The sequence below is a fragment of the Camellia sinensis genome, chromosome 1 (assembly GCF_055761805.1).
Source record: "Camellia sinensis isolate YWXY chromosome 1, ASM5576180v1, whole genome shotgun sequence".
Taxonomy (NCBI): domain Eukaryota; kingdom Viridiplantae; phylum Streptophyta; class Magnoliopsida; order Ericales; family Theaceae; genus Camellia; species Camellia sinensis.
Window position 1 is genome coordinate 115,486,531 of NC_138961.1, and position 6,740 is coordinate 115,493,270.

The 6,740-nt window shown below is 33.4% G+C and overlaps 1 pseudogene; it reads right to left on the reverse strand.

Annotated features, from left to right (window-relative positions):
* Positions 1-812: 812 nt before the first annotated feature.
* On the reverse strand, positions 813-3,099 carry LOC114279898 (DUF21 domain-containing protein At5g52790-like; annotated as a pseudogene).
* Positions 3,100-6,740: the final 3,641 nt, after the last annotated feature.

Sequence of the window (6,740 nt, forward strand, 5' to 3'; positions counted from 1 at the left end):
TGCTTTAATTTTATATTAGTTTTGTTATAATGTAATCGGATGTGGTTGGTTGAGCCATCTATATATTCCTTGTTTGTTTCTTTTCTCGGTTTTGCAACAAGATAGGTTTTGCTAGGCCTAGTTGGCTGGCCGGCCTGTATGGTCGGTCGGTTAGCTTCTTTTGGACGAAATGGAGCAGTCTTCCTGCGTTGAGCATCCTAGTTTCCGGCAATCCTCAAAACATATGAAGCTTCTATTTTGTTTCTTTATTTGAGTGTTTTGTGAGGTTTTTATTTTGTTGTAACATTTTTCTCCTCCCTCTCTCATTTGGTTTGTAATTATTCTTTCAAAATTCCCCACCCCGCTTCTTTCTATCCGGTTCTTTTATTTGCTTTCCTTATTTGTGCATACGCATCATATTTTGGTTTTTCATCCTATCTATGCTTTGCATCCATGTTTCATGCATCTTGATTTGGCTTAGTTTGCATTTGTGGATTTAATCAATTCCTTTGTGATTATGTGCTCTACCTCATGTTCTTGAGATGATTCACATGTCCTATCTTAGAGGCCGAATCTTTAGTTGCATCTCATGTGTGAATTGTATTAGGATTTTGTATCTAAGATCATGCATATTTCGCTAACTTTGTTTTGTAATTGCTCACGAGACGTCGGTAAACATGTAAATTTTTATGCTTTAGCATCCTTCTTGTGTGTGTTTTGTTTACTATGTTTAGCATTCTACCATGAGGCTATGTGCTTACTTGATATAGCTATACGAATGCTGGTAGATGGAGGTTGTGTCGCTTAATTTGGGATGATGTCGATTTTCATGTTTATAAACTCAATTTCTTTGGGTTGTACATCTTCAAAACTCTTTCGATACACATGAAATCGCGCACAAAATTGATGTTTATCGTGATCTTGTCATTTTTGTCTATTGCATTTCCTGCAGAGTCCTTAACACTGTGCTTGCTCTTCACAACAGCAGCCATGTGGCTGTGCCCTTTTTGGAATTGGTTTAGTATATCATATAGTGGTAAATTGTCCTCTACCCTTTGACAGATTAAATTGTGCACAAAAACATAAGAAAAGATAAAAATATTTATGGCATTGCTTAATAATTGAAGACCAAAATACATTTATTAAATTTTGTACCTAGGAATTCTCCTGATGGTAAGAATTCTGATTGGTGTTTCGTCTTCAGCACGGCATTTGATTAAATTTTTTACCTAACAATCATAGAAAATGTCATAATAGTTAATTTTTGTTGTTTTGTCTCTTAAAACACAAAAAAAAAAAGAATAAAAAATATGAACACAAACAAATAGGTTGTTACAAGTTCCACCACATGATTACCAAAATAAGGCCTATAATATTTGACGGGCTTCCTGAATAGACAAGTACGCGACTGTGCCCTTTGCTCATTATCAAGCTCATTGTATCCCTGGGGGAGCAAAACAAACATATATCTCATCTCATAAATAAACTTATAAGTAGAAAATGGTGTAAATATATGCAGAGATCGAAGTAAGTTTTTTGCAGCGTACTCGTCTAGTTTAGAATTCAAATCAAGGGAAATATGTATTAAAAAAATATTAAATATACATACAAATTATTGGCCGTTGAATGATGTTAAACTAATATAGATATTCCATATTCACAATATACATCATACACACAAGTTACAACACAAAATCTATCATTTCCGTTTTGCTCAGAAATGGCAAAGACTGGTGCTGTGGTGCAATAAGTTCTCGATTCTCATCTCTCAATCATTATATAAATTATTTGTTTTGACGTTATTAATGATTTTATTTATAATTTTTTTTAATAGGGCTAACTTTAACAAATTAATTAGCTTAATTATAAAAATAAAAAATAAGAAAAAAAGAAAAAAAACTGTATTTTGTGGGTAATTTGGGCCTAACTAGAGTTCAATTTATTATGCTCGTATTGGACTTGGATAGACAAATTCGGGTTGGAGGTCGGGCTCTATCTGAATAAATGTAGTCTGAACGCTTTTCTGTGAAAAATTTCTCAACCTATAGGTATTAATATCAGTAACTAACCTCGTTCCCATGCATGTCCACCAATGTCTTTAGTTTTGCCCATTTCAAAAGTGTAGAATGCCCCTTTCCAAGGAGCAAATCCAACAACTGTCACAATATTAACAGAAATTCCCATTTCATTTAGACATAAATTGGCTTCTTTTCCATGTTGCTTGGTATTAAGCACTGGAAATTCACAAACTACAGGTATACAAAGGTGGTTTTCGCTTATATGATATTTAGAAGCATATTACCTTACTAACTGGGTAAGCTATAGGGAAGACAACTATAGCAAGCAGCTAAACAACTACTGACAATTTGGCACCAACATGAAGTCCATGCCAAGAACACATAGCCTGAGGGATAATCTGAGCAGAACAACAACAAAAAAAGAAAACAAAAAAACACAGTGACCGTCCATTCAAGAAATTACCTCACCAAATGCAATCAAAGAGGGATAAAGAGTTAGCACTGCATTATTAAGCTATCAGCAATCAAGCTAGCACATCCCAAAACAAACACTGTTTGTTCAAAAAATTACCTCACCAAATGCAAGTATGAGGGACACTGATATCAATATAGCGCCCCACGCTGGTAGAAGTGCATCGAGGAAAATGGGCAGTGCTTTAATGTAAAAAAAAACAAAAAACATTATTGTTGAATTAATGTATTTGAAGATATAGAATTGTTGAAAAATATACCAAAAAAACTAACATACCTCCATTGCCATGGCATTGCCTATGAGGAGGGTACATAGAAGCAAGTGTTGATTCTTAACAATGTGGAGAATCTTCTCTACCATCAAGAATATGTGGAAGTAAATAAAGCTTTAGAAAACAAAGTAATGAAATGAGTGAAAGAAAAGAGTGTAAAGATTAAATATGGGACATCTCGCATTCTTCCTGTCTTGTGGCTGACCAGCCTTAGTGAGGACCTCAAGATCGACAAGGCTGAGAGACACGAGTCCCAAAGTAAGACCTGACATGAGACCAACAAAAGCTACCAGGGCTACATATATGACTAGATAAACCCAAAACATGGTCTCACAACACAACACATTATTTGCTGCCATTTGTGATTGTTATGAACTGAATAATAATTGAATAAAAGTAGATGGAGGATGCGATGGAGCAGAACTAAGGCAGTTTAGTATAAATATGATGGACAGTTATTGACAAAGAGCAGAAATTGTAACTTTTGGGATCATATGTTGTGCTAAAGGGAAAAGTAATACAGATGCAGAGTCGTAGCCAAGACACAACTGCCAAAAACTAATAAGTAGGTTGTGGAATTGAAGAAAGATGACAAGGGACCTCCATTTAAGAAATGAAAAAAAAAATACTACTAAACTGACAAAATATATGTCATCAAACCCCCAAAAGATAACTTCAAAAATATAATTTTCCAGTTATTAGTGATGTAGAACGAGTCACTATACATAAGCCAACTAGAAGTTGATTTTTTTATAGCCAAGTGTAAAAATGTTATCTTGGGGAACAAGCTCGGATTGCTTTTCGAATTTGTTGTGAACTAAGCTATTTGTTTCGACACTGATTGCTTTGATTTTTTTTATTTACTTATTTTCTTTGACATGTTCCTTTATTATTTTGTGTTTTGTGATTTGCTATTATTGGAAATTAGGTTGGGTTTAGAACTCATATCCAATTGGATCGCCCATCATGGTAGACCCATCACCCATTGAGAGACCTTATTAGGAGAGATTCATTTTAAACCAACTTATCCTAGGAATAAGAGCATATAACCCATTATCTCATCTCTGAAGGAGATAGAGTTCTACGTGGTTATAATTCTCCCATATAATATACATATTTCTTTCTCCTTTCTCTCTCCATAGAAACACAGAATAGTGTTTGTATTGTGAATAATATGGGTAGTTCTCTAGTAGTTCTACTCATTGTAAGAAATTGTTTGAGTTCATTAATAGAAGCACGCGATTTATCCACATGATCATAAGATTCGGTTTGAGCGCAAAAGGTATGCCCGAATCTGTTTATTTATTTCCACTGTATTATTTTTTCAACATTGGTATCAGAGCCATTGTTGGGTTTTTTCGTGTTATTTGTGCATAAATGAATGTATACATGTGATTCGTCCATTAAAATTGATATTTTTCGAATCATCTCTGATCGTCTTAAATTTCATATATATTGTAACCCATATAATGTAGAGCATATTTGGAAAGTTTTTCAAAAATCCGACGATCGGATTTTGAGAAAAATTGAGATTCATATTTGACTTTTGTAACTTTGACTATATGTTGTTTTTACATATTTCGTTTTCATGTTTTGAAAATTATAAATTTGGAATCCTTATTTTGAGATATTCGAAACGATATATTATGTCCTTGATTCCGACTTACAGTTGATGAGAAAATCAAACTCTAATTTTGGGTAAGAGTAGCTCTAATGGTTTACCATTGGAGCTACTATTGCCATAATTTGGCAGCTCCACCAATGTAGTGTGCTTCAATGGCACTTTATATATTTGAGAAATGCCAAAGCTTGTGTCAAATTTGACACAAGCTTTGGTAGTTACTATTTGTGTCAAATCATTAAGAAAACACCTCCCTTTTTCCCTCCCTCCTTCCAGCAAAACATCCTTTTCTCCCACCCACCATTTTTGCAGAAGAAATACAGAAACTGGTGTGTTCGGACATTCGGCCGATTGTTCGAACACACCAGTTTCTATGCCAAAATAACAAAAATGGTAGCTAAACCATTGGAACACCATTGTTATTTTTCATCCATTTTCTACTATTCATTGCCATAATTTGGCAATGGAAATGTTATTATAGCATCTGCCATTGGAGATGCACTAAGAGTTGAAGAATTGGAGGCTTGCTGCAAATTAATAAGCGTTGACATCATCGTGATGTGTGCTTACATCATTATAATGTGCTGACGTTATTGATGACATGCATGGCTGACACATACGCTGACGTCATCATGACATGTGCTAATGGCAGATGGCTTAGCGCTGAAGCATTAAGGCCCTATTTGGATTTCCTAAAAGTCAAAACTGCGTTAATTGCTTCTATATTATTTGTTATAATTTTGATTGAATCATGGCTTATATTGTTAGACTCGTAATTTGTTTTTCTACAATCTGTTAAAGTTACAGAATTTTCTAGAAAATAAAATATTTTTCACTAATGAATAATTCAATATTTTTAGGTTAAATCACTCTCGGGAGAGCATGACTTGGATTCTGGACTTGAAATATTTACAGTACATTATTGTAGTGATGTTTTATTTACTAGTATGAGTGTTGTACTATTTTATATTTTATATTATTTATTTCTAATTTTCTGTGTAGTTTTCATATAAAAAATTACAGAAATTATTTAGCACTCTTATAGCATATTCTGAAAATTAATTCAGAATGTCTAGTTCTGTATTTATGCATAAAACTTATAGAATATTTTAATTCAAGAACTTGAATGTAATATTCTATTTATTTTAATTCCATGATTAAATATTCTAACATGTTTTCTTTTATGAAATCATATTGAGATGCTATTATATAGAATTAATATTTTATCATACTTTATACATGCCATAATTAATGGGAGGTTGTTCGATTGAGAGAAATCTTTGTAGATTTACTCCTACAAACTAATATCTTGTGCATGAATTAAATTAAATTTTGGATAATGTCACTTGTGACACAAGAAATAATTTTGAACATAGTAGATTTTCGATCTTGCGACTTATGTAATATTGTCACTATTTAATTTTAAATTTTTGCAGCAAAATTATATTGTGATATGCTAATCAAATTAATCTCAATGCGCAATTTTTTTTTTCCTTTTCTAATTGACTTATTTATGAAAGTTAATTTAGTTGACATAAACTTAGTAGAGATGTTCAATTGTGAATAATGAAATCCTATTCTTTAGATGAGCAAAAAGTCTTGGAGGTTTTAGGTAAGATCCTATTTGAGCCAAAGTAAGAAAACAAGACTCAATGCCGCCATAATTTTTGTTGCCTTGATTGGCATATTAAAAATTGATGTGTGCGCTATGATGACTAGCCTGCTAAGTGTTTTTGATTGGTGAGTTTGGAGTTGTGAGAATTTGTAAGGCCCTAATAGATCTAGATGTGATCCTAACTTTTGAGTTACGCAGATGGATTTTATAATGTTGTATCATTGGATGAAGTAACATCCAAGATATGCTGGCTTAAATGAGTTAATCATTAAGTGTAAGACGAGTAGCCAGTATGAGCAGTGTTTTTCTCTCTACCCAACTGATGAGAGTGGATGGATCAAAATTTCATGCACTATAATGGTGTGCATTAAAGTGTCATTTCAAGTTAAAAGATTAGCACTTAAAAGCTACAAAATCTATTAAGACTAAGTGAGAAGATTAGCGCCTAGTGGTTGCAAAATCCATTGGCATTGCCAACTTGTCTAAGTTTGGACACTTATGGTTTCCACACTTGTGTGAGACATGAGGAGGTTCTTTTTTGTATGATTCCTTGGCTAGGCTAACGCCTTTGAATGGCATTTATCAGTATGTGCAAAAGTTACAGCATAGTAATGAAGAAGTCAAGGCTAAGATGGTTGTTATGACTCTAAGAATTTGACACATCGTTCGTGAGAGCATTGTTGTTGAATTAGACTGTTTAGCTTGATTCGCGCTTAAGTTTCTTTAGGAGTTGTTATAGATTGATAGCTTATTCTCTCCTTGTG